At 43.7% G+C, this 17015-nt stretch overlaps 4 non-coding genes across 4 annotated transcripts; all 4 read left to right on the top strand.

The window, feature by feature from the left end:
• Positions 1–743: 743 nt before the first annotated feature.
• On the top strand, positions 744–815 carry trnag-ucc. Its single transcript has one exon. It is a non-coding gene; the product is annotated as a tRNA-Gly (tRNA).
• Positions 816–2641: 1826 nt separating this feature from the next.
• Positions 2642–2713, top strand: trnag-ucc. Its single transcript has one exon. It is a non-coding gene; the product is annotated as a tRNA-Gly (tRNA).
• A 2156-nt stretch (positions 2714–4869) lies between these two features.
• trnag-ucc lies at positions 4870–4941 on the top strand. Its single transcript has one exon. It is a non-coding gene; the product is annotated as a tRNA-Gly (tRNA).
• Positions 4942–5236: 295 nt separating this feature from the next.
• On the top strand, positions 5237–5309 carry trnam-cau. Its single transcript has one exon. It is a non-coding gene; the product is annotated as a tRNA-Met (tRNA).
• The last annotated feature ends 11706 nt before the right edge of the window (positions 5310–17015 follow it).

Here is a 17015-nt window from a genome sequence, read left to right as displayed (position 1 = left end):
GTCTGTTGTGGAGATGGGACAAGACTGTAACTACCAATTGGATATCATGAAATTTGGGGGTAAAAAATTAATTGACACTAAATGGAAACTGACCCCCTGGTGTAGCCTAATTCCAGGAGTGTAATGGTGCGAAGGCCATCAGCAGCGGGAGGAGGAGATTTGGGAACAGGTTTTTTTCTTCTGGTTAGGTTATCTTGGTTTCTGGCACCCTCTTGAGTAATTTGTGTCTTCATTATTTAATGACAGTGTGCTTAAAGCATCAGACAAGCCTACATATAGTTGATTTTATTCAGTCTATATGTGGAAAAATACACTTTTTAAAATTTGAACCAGTCGATTGGTCGAAAGAACAGACGGCTTTTGGTATACTAAAAAAAATTATTTGTCTGGGACTTCAGCAATGGATTAGTCAAATAATTTCTGGGTAACAATCAAATACCTTACTGTGATTGTTTTCAATTAAAATGATCAAAAATGACTTGTCAGTAAAGAGCAATTTGTCAAGCAAGAATTTTGCTAGGAATGTCTTGCATTGTCTGAGTGGAAAGGGGGAAAGCTGAAAACTAGCTGTTATTGGCAGAGCCGTTTGGAAGTCTTTGTTATTGGTCTATTAACTAATTTACAGCCTGGTGATGTCAGTGATGTGTTTTTAGGGAACCCCATTATTATTCTGCTAATGTAAAATGTGGTTTTGTTTTACTTTCACTTTCAAACAGAGACTGCTCCAGGTAGTTATTTGGTAAGCGTTGGTGGTATAGTGGTGAGCATAGCTGCCTTCCAAGCAGTTGACCCGGGTTCGATTCCCGGCCAACGCAACTGGGTATTTTGTTTGAATCACCCTTTGAAATGAATCTGCTAAAAGTCCAGTGCAGCTATTTTTATCTCAGTATCAAATAGGGCTGACACCATTTAGTCAACTGGTCGATAGGCTGTTGGTCGACTGAGAATTTTTTTCGTTTAGCAGTTGCCCGAAAAAAAGATTCATGGCACGTCTTGATTGACGCATATCTCCTTGCTGTTTGAGGTGAAGAAATGTTATAAAATAGGCCTACCTGATTACTTCTTGTCCTTGCGCAAATAGCCTGGTATAGAGCCTACAGTTGTGTCTGCCCGGAGGTCACTGGCAGGGGAAACTGAGGGTGCAAAATATTTTATACAATGATTGCAAGTTTGTTAGCTCAAGCATCTGGCTGGACCAAGTTGATTAGTTGATACATTGTTTCAAGTTCGTGGCAGAAAGGCCATGTGTAGCCAAAGTGATTTATTTTTTATCAGGATATTTTTTTCACCTTCAGACTGTAATGATTTTATTTGTTCGCTTTATGTAGGCCATTTTTACATAGTTGGCAATGGCAATAGAAGTTACTTTTAGATTTGTGTAGTTTTCATTTAGGTTTAGATATCATTTTTATTCATCACTTGAAAATTATTTTGAGATACGAAGACTTTTAATATGAAATAAATTAAATTGTTCCACGAAAATATGCATATGAAAACCATAACTGGCACGCAGATCGGTAGAAATGGTAAGATAAGTTGTCGTGCGTCCTGAGTGGCCCAGTGTTCTAAGGCACTGCAACGCAGAGCTAGCTCTGCCACTGGTTCAAGTCTGTGTCATCTGTTGCATCCGGCCGCGACCGGGAGACCCATGGGGCAGTGCACAATTGGTCCAGTGTCACCTGGTTTAGGGGAGGGTTTGGCTGGCAGGATATTCTTGTCCCATCGCGCACTAGCGATTCCTGTGGAGGGCCGGGCACAATGCACGTTGACACGGTCGCCAGGTGTACAGTGTTTCCTCTGACACATTGGTGCGGCTGGTTTCCAGGTTAAGTGAGCAGCGCAGTTTAGCTGGGTTGTGTTTCGGAGGACGCGTGGCTCTCAACCTTCACCTATCCTGAGTCTGTTGTGGAGATGGGACAAGACTGTAACTACCAATTGGATATCATGAAATTTGGGGGTAAAAAATTAATTGACACTAAATGGAAACTGACCCCCTGGTGTAGCCTAATTCCAGGAGTGTAATGGTGCGAAGGCCATCAGCAGCGGGAGGAGGAGATTTGGGAACAGGTTTTTTTCTTCTGGTTAGGTTATCTTGGTTTCTGGCACCCTCTTGAGTAATTTGTGTCTTCATTATTTAATGACAGTGTGCTTAAAGCATCAGACAAGCCTACATATAGTTGATTTTATTCAGTCTATATGTGGAAAAATACACTTTTTAAAATTTGAACCAGTCGATTGGTCGAAAGAACAGACGGCTTTTGGTATACTAAAAAAAATTATTTGTCTGGGACTTCAGCAATGGATTAGTCAAATAATTTCTGGGTAACAATCAAATACCTTACTGTGATTGTTTTCAATTAAAATGATCAAAAATGACTTGTCAGTAAAGAGCAATTTGTCAAGCAAGAATTTTGCTAGGAATGTCTTGCATTGTCTGAGTGGAAAGGGGGAAAGCTGAAAACTAGCTGTTATTGGCAGAGCCGTTTGGAAGTCTTTGTTATTGGTCTATTAACTAATTTACAGCCTGGTGATGTCAGTGATGTGTTTTTAGGGAACCCCATTATTATTCTGCTAATGTAAAATATGGTTTTGTTTTACTTTCACTTTCAAACAGAGACTGCTCCAGGTTGTTATTTGGTAAGCGTTGGTGGTATAGTGGTGAGCATAGCTGCCTTCCAAGCAGTTGACCCGGGTTCCATTCCCGGCCAACGCAACTGGGTATTTTGTTTGAATCACCCTTTGAAATGAATCTGCTAAAAGTCCAGTGCAGCTATTTTTATCTCAGTATCAAATAGGGCTGACACCATTTAGTCAACTGGTCGATAGGCTGTTGGTCGACTGAGAATTGTTTTCGTTTAGCAGTTGCCCGAAAAAAAGATTCATGGCACGTCTTGATTGACGCATATCTCCTTGCTGTTTGAGGTGAAGAAATGTTATAAAATAGGCCTACCTGATTACTTCTTGTCCTTGCGCAAATAGCCTGGTATAGAGCCTACAGTTGTGTCTGCCCGGAGGTCACTGGCAGGGGAAACTGAGGGTGCAAAATATTTTATACAATGATGCAAGTTTGTTAGCTCAAGCATCTGGCTGGACCAAGTTGATTAGTTGATACATTGTTTCAAGTTCGTGGCAGAAAGGCCATGTGTAGCCAAAGTGATTTATTTTTTATCAGGATATTTTTTTCACCTTCAGACTGTAATGATTTTATTTGTTCGCTTTATGTAGGCCATTTTTACATAGTTGGCAATGGCAATAGAAGTTACTTTTAGATTTGTGTAGTTTTCATTTAGGTTTAGATATCATTTTTATTCATCACTTGAAAATTATTTTGAGATACGAAGACTTTTAATATGAAATAAATTAAATTGTTCCACGAAAATATGCATATGAAAACCATAACTGGCACGCAGATCGGTAGAAATGGTAAGATAAGTTGTCGTGCGTCCTGAGTGGCCCAGTGTTCTAAGGCACTGCAACGCAGAGCTAGCTCTGCCACTGGTTCAAGTCTGTGTCATCTGTTGCATCCGGCCGCGACCGGGAGACCCATGGGGCAGTGCACAATTGGTCCAGTGTCACCTGGTTTAGGGGAGGGTTTGGCTGGCAGGATATTCTTGTCCCATCGCGCACTAGCGATTCCTGTGGAGGGCCGGGCACAATGCACGTTGACACGGTCGCCAGGTGTACAGTGTTTCCTCTGACACATTGGTGCGGCTGGTTTCCAGGTTAAGTGAGCAGCGCAGTTTAGCTGGGTTGTGTTTCGGAGGACGCGTGGCTCTCAACCTTCACCTATCCTGAGTCTGTTGTGGAGATGGGACAAGACTGTAACTACCAATTGGATATCATGAAATTTGGGGGTAAAAAATAAATTGAAGGTTAATTGGTACACTAAATGGAAACTGACCCTCTGGTGTAGCCTAATTCCGGGAGCGTAATGGTGCGAAGGCCATCAGCAGCGGGAGGAGGAGATTTGAGAACAGGTTTTTTCTTCTGGTTAGGTTATCTTGGTTTCTGGCACCCTCTTGAGTAATTTGTGTCTTCATTATTTAATCACAGTGTGCTTAATTAAAGCATCTGACAAGCCTACATATAGTTGATTTTATTCAGTCTATATATGGAAAAATACACTTTTTAAAATTTGAACCAGTCGATTGGTCGAAAGAACAGACGGCTTTTGGCTCAGTGGACTAATCCATTGCTGAAGCCGTGGGGATGGAAACAAGTTCTGTTTTATTTCATTCCATTTACGAGTTGTCAATGTATTCATTGTGTTTTGTTTAGAGTGCTCCTGTCAATAATGTTTAAGGATGCGCACCTGATTACCCATAGAAGTAGACCTAGGCTACCTGGCCTGCTAGCAAATGTAGGCTTATAAATGTGCCCATTTGGGGATCTGACAGTATTTCTGATTCTCTTTAATCACCACCACTTATGAGCTGTGGAGCTTCTCAAAGTACATTTTTCTTCACCTCAAACAGCAAGGAAACCAATTCTGTTTTTACATCCATTGAGAATGACAATAGTTCCTCAAGGTAGCCTATTTGAAAAATTAAAAAAATTATCCATTGCTGAAGCCGTGGGGATGGAAACAAGTTCTGTTTAATTTCATTCCATTTACGAGTTGTCAATGTATTCAATGTATTTTCGTAAATACTTTCTTAACACGTATTTTTCTTAAAACATAATTGTTGGCTAAGGGCTTGTAAGTAAGCATTTCACTGTAAGGTCTACCTACACCTGTTGTATTCGGCTCATGTGATAAATCTAATATAATAGGATTTGATTTGATGTTTGATCGCACCAAGCCTTTAATATAAAATGTCATTTCTTTCACTTTCAAAAACAGAACACTCAAAGCAAGGAAAGAGACCAGCGTTGGTGGTATAGTGGTGAGCATAGCTGCCTTCCAAGCAGTTGACCCGGGTTCGATTCCCGGCCAACGCAGTTATTTTGTTTTGGGGGGGATTCTGTTTGTTTCTTTTCTTTCTCTAGTCCTCAATTCTATTTCATTCACAGGGCATGTAGTGTATTCTGACAAAGAGCGGGGAGGGTGACCTAAAACTGCTCCGCCATGCGTTCTCTCGATGAGTCAGGCTGCAGCACTTTTTTCTTTCATTAAAAATACTTTATTTTAGCCTGGGACAAATACATTTTTACCACCAACCCGCATTATTTCTGTGAAGATAATAATATGTTATATATACTTCATAAGAAAACTCTCCTTCATTTTAAGTCATGTGCCTCGTTGGCGCAGTAGGTAGCGCGTCAGTCTCATAATCTGAAGGTCGTGAGTTCGATCCTCACAGGGGGCAGAGTTTTTTGCGCCCTCTTGATTTGAGTATTTTGCAAGTATTCTTATATTTCACACATGTTGCATTTTGGAATGCCCCAAAAAGTTATCAAAGACTCCATTCACCCAAGTCATAGACTATCTCTCTTTTACCGCACAACAAGTGGTACTGGAGAGCCAAGTCCAGTCCAGTCTAGTCCAGGTTTCAGTTTTTCCGTTTTTTCAGGTTTTCTCTCTGAAAATCACACTTTTTAATAGAAAAACAACACAATTGGATGTTCTAAGTCCACAACAATGTTTAAACCAACCAAATTTTTGAGGTCTGGAAAAAATCTGAGAACTTTGGTTGTAGTTGCCCTTTAATTCAAGTGCACACCTAACATGACACTGTTGTTTAGCTGTGCTTTTGTGGCGCACATGTGATGGTAGAGTTTCCACAACAAATACCCACTGGATGGATTAAAATAATTATGATATCATATAGGCCTAGACTTTGTAGTTAACATTTAATTGTTTCATGTTCCTCGGCGTATACATGATTGACGATCCGAAATGGTCCACCCACACAGACAGTGTGGTGAAGAAGGCACAACAGGAGGCTGAAGAAATTTGGCTTGTCCCATAAAATCCTCACAAACTTTTACAGATGCACAACTGAGAGCATCCTGTCCTCCTGTATCACGGCCTGGGACGGCAAGTGCACCGCCCGCAACCGCAGGGCTCTCCAGAGGATGGTGCGGTCTGCCCAACCCATCACCGGGGGTAAACTACCTGCCCTCCAGGACACCTACAGCACCCGATGTCACATGAAGGCCAAAAAGAAACATGAAGGACAACAACCAACCCGAGCCACGGCCTGTTGATTGATTGGTTTAATTTATTTGACAATTTGTAAAATATATACATAAGGGCGCTCCAGCCGGTGACGTCTCCACATACATCCCAATATCATCCAGAAGGCGAGGTCAGTACAGGTGCTTCAAAGCTGGAACCGAGAGACTGAAACACAGCTTCTACCTCAAGGCCATCAGACTGTTAAATTGTGATCACTAGGCGGCTTCCACCCGGTTACGTAAACCTGCACCTGAGAGGCTGCTGCCCTATATACAGACTTGAAATCACTGGCCACTTTAATAATGGAACACTAGTCACTTTAATAATGTTTACATATTCTTGCTTTACTCATCTCATATGTATATACTGTATTCTATTCTACTGTATTTTAGTCTATGCCGCTCCAACATTGCTCATCCTAATATTTATATAGTTCTTAATTCCACTCTTTTACTTTCAGATTTGTGTGTATTGTGTGTATTGTTGTGAATTGTTACATAATACTGCACTGTTGGAGCTAGAAACACAACCATTTCGCTACACCCGCAATAACATCTGCTAAACATGTGTATGTGAACAATAACATTTTATTTTTATTTGATTTGAGAAAGCATGAGCTCCTGAGTTGGGAAAATCTTGTGCTATACACCGACACATGTCTTGTATTCAATATCAAATCAAATCAAATCAAATTTTATTTGTCACATACACATGGTTAGCAGATGTTAATGCGAGTGTAGCGAAATGCTTGTGCTTCTAGTTCCGACAATGCAGTAATAACCAACAAGTAATCTAACCTAACAATTCCACAACTACTACCTTATACACACAAGTGTAAAGGGATAAAGAATATGTACATAAAGATATATGAATGAGTGATGGTACAGAACGGCATAGGCAAGATGCAGTAGATGGTATAGAGTACAGTATATACATATGAGATGAGTAATGTAGGGTATGTAAACATAAAGTGGCATAGTTTAAAGTGGCTAGTGATACATGTATTACATAGAGATGGCAAGATGCAGTAGATGATATAGAGTACAGTATATACATATACATATGAGATGAGTAATGTAGGGTATGTAAACATTATATTAAGTGGCATTGTTTAAAGTGGCTAGTGGTACATTTTTACATAATTTCCATCAATTCCCATTATTAAAGTGGCTGGAGTTGAGTCAGTATGTTGGCAGCGGCCGCTAAATGTTAGTGGTGGCTGTTTAACAGTCTGATGGCCTTGAGATAGAAGCTGTTTTTCAGTCTCTCGGTCCCTGCTTTGATGCACCTGTACTGACCTCGCCTTCTGGATGATAGCGGGGTGAACAGGCAGTGGCTTGGGTGATTGTTGTCCTTGATGATCTTTATGGCCTTCCTGTGACATCGGGTGGTGTAGGTGTCCTGGAGGGCAGGTAGTTTGCCCCCGGTGATGCGTTGTGCAGATCTCACTACCCTCTGGAGAACCTTACGGTTGTGGGTGGAGCAGTTGCCGTACCAGGCGGTGATACAGCCCGACAGGATGCTCTCGATTGTGCATCTGTAGAAGTTTGTGAGTGCTTTTGGTGACAAGCCGAATTTCTTCAGCCTCCTGAGGTTGAAGAGGCGCTGCTGCGCCTTCTTCACAACGCTGTCTGTGTGGGTGGACCAATTCAGTTTGTCCGTGATGTGTACACCGAGGAACAATATCCTAAATGGCCTGGCTCCCCCTCCACCTAGGACTTTTGTTAAACAGAAATCTCAAACCCATGGCAGCAGATCCACAAGGTCTGCCATGAGAGGTGACTGTATAGTTCCCTTAAGGAAAAGCACCTTTAGTCAATCTGCTTTCTCTGTGAGAGCTTCCCTTGCGATCCAAGATGGCGTAGCAGTGTAGACGTGTTTTGTTTTGTCCTCTCGTGTACGTTTGTATTTTTCGTATTTCTTGTATATATATATATTTTTTAATTCTATCTCTTTTCGATTTTTAATTCGATTATACCTTCCGGTAACCTACCTCACCCAATGTGATACGGAATCGCTATTATTTTTTAACTTTGGAACACATTCAAGAACCCCCAGTAGCTAACCAGCTAATCAGCTACAAGCTATTTAGTCATTTTTAGCCGCTGCTAGCAGCTTTTACCTTCTGCACAGACACCAGCCCTGTTATTAGCCTTCATATTACTCACCAATTTACCAGCATCGGACTGTCTCTCGACAACAACGCCGGATTCCTGCCGTAATCCCTGAGCCACTACTTCTGATCCTCACAGCTAGCTTGCAGCTAGCGCAGCTAGCGCCACTGCCACGAAGCTAGCACCAGTTAGCAAACACAATTCTACAATTACAACCTCTCTTTCGCCATCGCCATCCGGCTTGGATTCTCTGTCGACACGACCACGTCTGGTCTGCAGACGAATACCCCATCCGCTGTGCCCTCAACCGGCCTCCGTCTGAGCAGACCCCCTCCGTCTGAGCAGACCACCCCCCGGGCTACTAACTTTAAACGCCGCGTGCTAGCGTAGTGGCGGCTTCCCTGCTCCATCTACGGCTGCCCCCTGGACACTATGATCACTTGGCTACATAGCTGATGCCTGCCGGACTGTCCATTAATTCACGGTACTCCATTCTGTTTATTTGTGTTTTATCTGTCGGCTCTGTGTTTTAACTCAGGCTCTGTGTGTAGTTAATCCGACCCTCTCTGCCTAGTCGTCGCCATTTTTACCTGCTGTTGCTGTGTTAGCTGACTAGCTGCTGTTATCTCACCTGTTGTTTTAGCTAGCTCTCCCAATCAAGACCTGCAATCACTTTATGCTTTACTGTATGTCTCTCTCAAATATCAATATGCCTTGTATACTGTTGTTCAGGCTAGATCTGTTATGGCTGCAAGGGGCAGTATTGAGTAGCCAGTTAAATAGTGCCCATTTCAAACGGCCTCGTACTCAATTCTTGCTCGTACAATATGCATATTATTATTACTATTGGATAGAAAACACTCTCTAGTTTCTAAAACCGTTTGAATTATTTCTCTGAGTGAAACAGAACTCATTCTGCAGCACTTTTCCTGACCAGGAAGTGGAATGTCAGAAATATATGCTCTGTTCAACTTCCTGCCTATACATGGTCATGATACGTAAGAGTCTACGTACACTTCATACGCCTTCCTCTGGGTGTCAAGAGGCTGTGAGAGAAGAAATTTTGTGTTTATCTTCATCTGAATTGGAATACAAGCTCTTTGTATGACGTGACCGTCATTTCCGGTACTCTGAAGCGCGCGACTTGGACAGTGGGATTGCCTTCTGTTTTGCTGCCGTTATGGACGACAACTATCTCCGGCTCGGATTTTATTTGATACATGTGACCATATCATCGTAACGTATGTTTTTTCAATATAGTTTAATCAGATTATTGAATTTTTTTCGGGAGTTTTGCCGTGTTCCGTTCTCTGACTTTGTTGTCGTTGGAGAGATCCGTGCCACTCGGCTAGGGTGCATGCTAAATGAAGAGGGATATTTGCCGTTCCAGATCAAAACAACGACTGTTCTGGACAAAGGACACCTTGTCCAACATTCTGACGGAAGATCACCAAAAGTAAAAAACATTTTATGATGCTATTTCTAATATCTGTCGTGCATGTGAACTGGTCGTGGGCGCCCAAGTGTTTCTGGCTATTGTGGCTACGCTAATATAGCGCTACATTTTGTTTTCGCTGTAAAACATTTAATAAATCGGAAATATTGTCTGGAATCACAAGATGCCTGTCTTTCAATTGCTGTACACTATGTATTTTTCAGAAATGTTTTATGATGAGTAATTAGGTACAGTGAGGGAAAAAAGTATTTGATCCCCTGCTGATTTTGTACGTTTGCCCACTGACAAAGAAATGATCAGTCTATAATTTTAATGGTAGGTTTATTTGAACAGTGAGAGACAGAATATCAACAAAAAAATCCAGAAAAACGCATGTCAAAAATGTTATGAATTGATTTGCATTTTAATGAGGGAAATAAGTATTTGACCCCTCTGCAAAACATGACTTAGTACTTGGTGGCAAAACCCTTGTTGGCAATCACAGAGGTCAGACGTTTCTTGTAGTTGGCCACCAGGTTTGCACACATCTCAGGAGGGATTTTGTCCCACTCCTCTTTGCAGATCTTCTTCAAGTCATTAAGGTTTCGAGGCTGACGTTTGGCAACTCGAACCTTCAGCTCCCTCCACAGATTTTCTATGGGATTAAGGTCTGGAGACTGGCTAGGCCACTCCAGGACCTTAATGTGCTTCTTCTTGAGCCACTCCTTTGTTGCCTTGGCCGTGTGTTTTGGGTCATTGTCATGCTGGAATACCCATCCACGACCCATTTTCAATACCCTGGCTGAGGGAAGGAGGTTTTCACCCAAGATTTGACGGTACATGGCCCCGTCCATCGTCCCTTTGATGCGGTGAAGTTGTCCTGTCCCTTTAGCAGAAAAACACCCCCAAAGCATAATGTTTCCACCTCCATGTTTGACGGTGGGGATGGTTTCTTGGGGTCATAGGCAGCATTCCTCCTCCTCCAAACACGGCAAGTTGGGTTGATGCCAAAGAACTCCATTTTGGTCTCATCTGACCACAACACGTTCACCCAGTTGTCCTCTGAATCATTCAGATGTTCATTGGCAAACTTCAGACGGGCATGTATATGTGCTTTCTTGAGCAGGGGGACCTTGCGGGCGCTGCAGGATTTCAGTCCTTCACGGCATAGTGTGTTACCAATTGTTTTCTTGATGACTATGGTCCCAGCTGCCTTGAGATCATTGACAAGATCCTCCTGTGTAGTTCTGGGCTGATTCCTCACCGTTCTCATGATCATTGCAACTCCACGAGGTGAGATCTTGCATGGAGCCCCAGGCTGAGGGAGATTGACAGTTCTTTTGTGTTTCTTCCATTTGCGAATAATCACAGAAACTGTTGTCACCTTCTCACCAAGCTGCTTGGCGATGGTCTTGTAGCCCATTCCAGCCTTGTGTAGGTCTACAATCTTGTCCCTGACATCCTTGGAGAGCTCTTTGGTCTTGGCCATGGTGGAGAGTTTGGAATCTGATTGATTGATTGCTTCTGTGGACAGGTATCTTTTATACAGGTAAGAAACTGAGATTAGGAGCACTCCCTTTAAGAGTGTGCTCCTAATCTCCGTTCGTTACCTGTATGAAAGACACCTGGGAGCCAGAAATCTTTTTGATTGAGAAGGGGTCAAATACTTATTTCCCTCATTAAAATGCAAATCAATTTATAACATTTTTGACATGCATTTTTCTGGATATTTTTGTTGTTATTCTGTCTCTCACTGTTCAAATAAACCTACCATTAAAATTATAGACTGATAATTTCTTTGTCAGTGGGCAAACGTACAAAATCAGCAGGGGATCAAATACTTTTTTCCCTCACTGTATTTGACGTTGGTGTCTGTAAATATTATGGCTGCTTTCGGTGCAATTTCTGATTGTAGCTGAAATGTAAACTATGATTTATACCTGAAATATGCAAATTTTTCGAACAAAACATATGCTATACAATAAATATGTTATCAGACTGTCATCTGATGAAGTTTTTTCTTGGTTAGTGGCTATTTATTTCTTTATTTGGTCGAATTTGTGATAGCTACTGACGGAGTAAGAAACTGATGGAGTAAGAAAAGTGGTGTCTTTTGCTAACGTGGTTAGCTAATAGATTTACATATTTTGTCTTCCCTGTAAAACATTTTAAAAATCGGACATGTTGGCTTGATTCACAAGATGTGTACCTTTCATCTGGTGTCTTGGACTTGTTAATGTGTGAAAGTTAAATATTTAAAAAATATATATTTTGAATTTCGCGCCCTGCACTTGAGCTGGATGTTGTCATAAGTGTACCGGTGTCGGGCTGCAGCCCAAACAGGTTATCATTGTTTGGTTTGCAATGGAGCCCGTAGTTCCACTCTCCGTACCTCTGATACCTCCTTTGTCCCACCTCCCACACATGCGGTGACCTCACCCATTGAGACCAGCATGTCCAGAGATACAACCTCTCTTATCATCACCCAGTGCCTGGGCTTGCCTCCGCTGTACCCGTGCCCCACCATACCCCTGTCTGCACATTATGCCCAGAATCTATTCTACCACGCCCATAAATCTGCTCCTTTTATTCCTTGTCCCCAACGCTCTAGGCGACCAGTTTTGATAGCCTTTAGCCGCACCCTCATCCTACTACTCCTCTGTTCCTCGGGTGATGTGGAGGTAAACCCAGGCCCTGCATGTCCCTAGGCACCCTCATTTGTTGACTTCTGTGATCGAAAAAGCCTTGGCCTCATGCATGTCAACATCAGAAGCCTCCTCCCTAAGTTTGTCTTACTCACCGCTTTAGCACACTCTGCCAACCCTGATGTCCTTGCCGTGTCTGAATCCTGGCTTAGGAAGGCCACCAAAAATTCTGAGATTTCCATACCCAACTATAACACTTTCCGTCAAGATAGAACTGCCAAAGGGGGAGGAGTTGCAATCTACTGCAGAGATAGCCTGCAAAGTTCTGTCATACTTTCCAGGTCTATGCCCAAACAGTTCGAACTTCTAATTTTAAAAATTAATCTCTCCAGAAATAAGTCTCTCACTGTTGCCGCCTGCTACCGACCCCCCTCAGCTCCCAGCTGTGCCCTGGACACCATCTGTGAATTGATCGCTCCCCATCTAGCTTCAGAGTTTGTTCTGTTAGGTGACCTAAACTGGGATATGCTTAACACCCCGGCAGTCCTACAATCTAAGCTAGATGCCCTCAATCTCACACAAATCATCAAGGAACCCACCAGGTACAACCCTAAATCCGTAAACATGGGCACCCTAATAGACATTATCCTGACCAACTTGCCCTCCAAATACACCTCTGCTGTCTTCAATCAAGATCTCAGCGATCACTGCCTCATTGCCTGTATCCGCTACGGGTCCGCGGTCAAACGACCACCCCTCATCACTGTCAAACGCTCCCTAAAACACTTCTGCGAGCAGGCCTTTCTAATCGACCTGGCCCGGGTACCCTGGAAGGATATTGACCTCATCCCGTCAGTTGAGGATGCCTGGTCATTCTTTAAAAGTTACTTCCTCACCATATTAGACAAGCATGCTCCGTTCAAAAAATGCAGAACTAAGAACAGATATAGCCCTTGGTTCACTCCAGACCTGACTGCCCTCGACCAGCACAAAAACATCCTGTGGCGAACTGCAATAGCATCGAAGAGCCCCTGCGATATGCAACTGTTCAGGGAAGTCAGGAACCAATACACGCAGTCAGTCAGGAAAGCAAAGGCCAGCTTTTTCAAGCAGAAATTTGCATACTGTAGCTCTAACTCCAAAAAGTTCTGGGATACTGTAAAGTCCATGGAGAACAAGAGCACCTCCTCCCAGCTGCCCACTGCACTGAGGCTAGGTAACACGGTCACCACCGATAAATCCGTGATAATCGAAAACTTCAACAAGCATTTCTCAACGGCTGGCCATGCCTTCCTCCTGGCGACTCCAACCTTGGCCAACAGCCTCCCCCGCTGCTACTCGCCCAAGCCTCCCCAGCTTCTCCTTTACCCAAATCCAGATAGCAGATGTTCTGAAAGAGCTGGAAAACCTGGACCCATACAAATCAGCTGGGCTTGACAATCTGGACCCCCTATTTCTGAAACTGTCCGCCGCCATTGTCGCACCCCCTATTACCAGCCTGTTCAACCTCTCCTTCGTATCATCTGAGATCCCCAAGGATTGGAAAGCTGCCGCGGTCATCCCCCTCTTCAAAGGGGGAGACACCCTGGACCCAAACTGTTACAGACCTATATCCATCCTGCCCTGCCTATCTAAGGTCTTCGAAAGCCAAGTCAACAAACAGATCACTGACCATCTCGAATCCCACCGTACCTTCTCCGCTGTGCAATCCGGTTTCCGAGCCGGTCACGGGTGCACCTCAGCCACGCTCAAGGTACTAAACGATATCATAACCGCCATCGATAAAAGACAGTACTGTGCAGCCGTCTTCATCGACCTGGCCAAGGCTTTCGACTCTGTCAATCCCCATATTCTTATCGGCAGACTCAGTAGCCTCGGTTTTTCTAATGACTACCTTGCCTGGTTCACCAATTACTTTGCAGACAGAGTTCAGTGTGTCAAATCGGAGGGCATGTTGTCCGGTCCTCTGGCAGTCTCTATGGGGGTACCACAGGGTTCAATTCTCGGGCCGACTCTTTTCTCTGTATATATCAATGATGTTGCTCTTGCTGCGGGCGATTCCCTGATCTACCTCTACGCAGACGACACCATTCTGTATACTTCTGGCCCTTCCTTGGACACTGTGCTATCTAACCTCCAAACGAGCTTCAATGCCATACAACACTCCTTCCGTGGCCTCCAACTGCTCTTAAACGCTAGTAAAACCAAATGCATGCTTTTCAACCGTTCTCTGCCTGCACCCGCACGCCCGACTAGCATCACCACCCTGGACGGTTCCGACCTAGAATATGTGGACATCTATAAGTACCTAGGTGTCTGGCTAGACTGCAAACTCTCCTTCCAGACTCATATCAAACATCTCCAATCCAAAATCAAATCTAGAGTCGGCTTTCTATTTCGCAACAAAGCCTCCTTCACTCACGCCGCCAAACTTACCCTAGTAAAACTGACTATCCTACCGATCCTCGACTTCGGCGATGTCATCTACAAAATAGCTTCCAATACTCTACTCAGCAAACTGGATGCAGTTTATCACAGTGCCATCCGTTTTGTTACTAAAGCACCTTATACGACCCACCACTGCGACCTGTATGCCCTAGTCGGCTGGCCCTCGCTACATGTTCGTCGTCAGACCCACTGGCTCCAGGTCATCTACAAGGCTATGCTAGGTAAAGTGCCGCCTTATCTCAGTTCACTGGTCACGATGGCTACACCCACCCGTAGCACGCGCTCCAGCAGGTGTATCTCACTGATCATCCCTAAAGCCAAAACCTCATTTGGACGCCTTTCCTTCCAGTTCTCTGCTGCCTGCGACTGGAACGAATTGCAAAAATCTCTGAAGTTGGAGACTTTTATCTCCCTCAACAACTTTAAACATCTGCTATCCGAGCAGCTAACCGATCGCTGCAGCTGTACATAGTCCATCGGTATATAGCCCACCCAATTTACCTACCTCACCCCCCATACTGCTTTTATTTATTTACTTTTCTGCTCTTTTGTACACCAGTATCTCTACTTGCACATGATCATCTGATGATTTATCACTCCAGTGTTAATCTGCTAAATTGTAATTATTCGATTTATTGCCTACCTCCTCATGCCTTTTGCACACATTGTATATAGATTCTCTTTTTTTCTACCATGTTATTGACTTGTTTATTGTTTACTCCATGTGTAACTCTGTGTTGTTGTCTGTTCACACTGCTATGCTTTATCTTGGCCAGGTCGCAGTTGCAAATGAGAACTTGTTCTCAACTAGCCTACCTGGTTAAATAAAGGTGAAATAAAAAAATAAAAAAATAAAATGTCTGGAACACACTGACATCAGACACACATAACTGCACCACCTATCACACATTCACAAAAAACATGGCTAAAGACATGGCTAAAGGCCAATCAGACATGAAAATAATCCCTAGCTGTGTATTGCCGCTTTCCATGTTGTCTGTAGGTTGTGAGGTGTGGAAAAACTGTTGCTTTTATGTATTTTGTTTTGTTGCTTTTTGTGATTTTGCTCTGTCTGCGTGCTACGTGTTGCTTGTTCTATGAGGCTCTGCATGTGCTCACTACTCATGGTTTGTCTGTATTGTTATTGTAATTGTTTTTAATAACCTGCCCAGGGATTGTGGTTGAAAATTAGCTGGCTGGCTAAAACCGGCGCTTTTACTGAAACGTTGATTAATGTGGACTGTCCCAGTAAAAATAATAATCAACTCAAACTCAAAACAAAAAGGTGTCGTATTCTTCCTGGGGGTGTATATGAACAGATTTGAATAAGATTTCATGTTGCTAAGATGCTGTCAATTCCACTTTAAAGATGTACACTCAGCATACATTTTATTAGGTACACCAATCTAGTACCCGGTCGGACCCCCCTTTGCCTCCAGAACAGCCAGAATTCCTTGGGGCATGGCATTCAATCATTGCTCAATTGGTATCAAGGGACCTAACGTGTGCCAGGAAAACATTCCCCACACCAGTACACCGCCAACACCATTGACACCAGGTGTAACAGTTTAACTTTAGTCCGTCCCCTCGCCCCGACCCAGGCGCGAACCAGGGATTCTCTGCACACATTAATAACTGACACCCACGAAGCATCGTTACCCATCGCTCCACAAAAGCCACGGCCCTTGCAGAGCAAGGGGAACCACTACTTCAAGGTCTCAAAGCGAGTGACGTCACCGATTGAAACGCTATTAGCTCGCCATTTCACATCGGTTACACTCACCCCCCTTTCCCGCAGCAACCAGTGATCCGGGTCACGGCACCAATGTAACAGTTTAACTTTAGTCCGTCCCCTCGCCGCGACCCGGGCGCGAACCAGGGACCCTCTGCACACATTAACAACTGACATCCACGAAGCATCGTTACCTATCGCTCCACAAAAGCCACGGCCCTTGCAGAGCAAGGGGAACCACTACTTCAAGGTCTCAAAGCGAGTGACGTCATCGATTGAAACGCTATTAGCGCGCACCACCGCTAACTAGCTAGCCATTTCACATCGGTTACACAGGCAGGATGGTGCCATGGACTGATGCTGCTTACGCCAAATCCTGACTCTGACATCAGCATGACGCAACAGGAACCGGGATTCACCTGACCAGTCGATGTCTTTCCACTCCTCAATTGTCCAGTGTTGGTGATCGCGGGCCCGCTGGAGCCGCTTCTTCTTGTTTTTAGTTGATAGGAGTGCAACC

The sequence above is a fragment of the Salvelinus namaycush genome, chromosome 25 (assembly GCF_016432855.1).
Source record: "Salvelinus namaycush isolate Seneca chromosome 25, SaNama_1.0, whole genome shotgun sequence".
Taxonomy (NCBI): Eukaryota; Metazoa; Chordata; class Actinopteri; order Salmoniformes; family Salmonidae; genus Salvelinus; species Salvelinus namaycush.
This window is presented reverse-complemented; position numbering and strand designations above follow the sequence as displayed.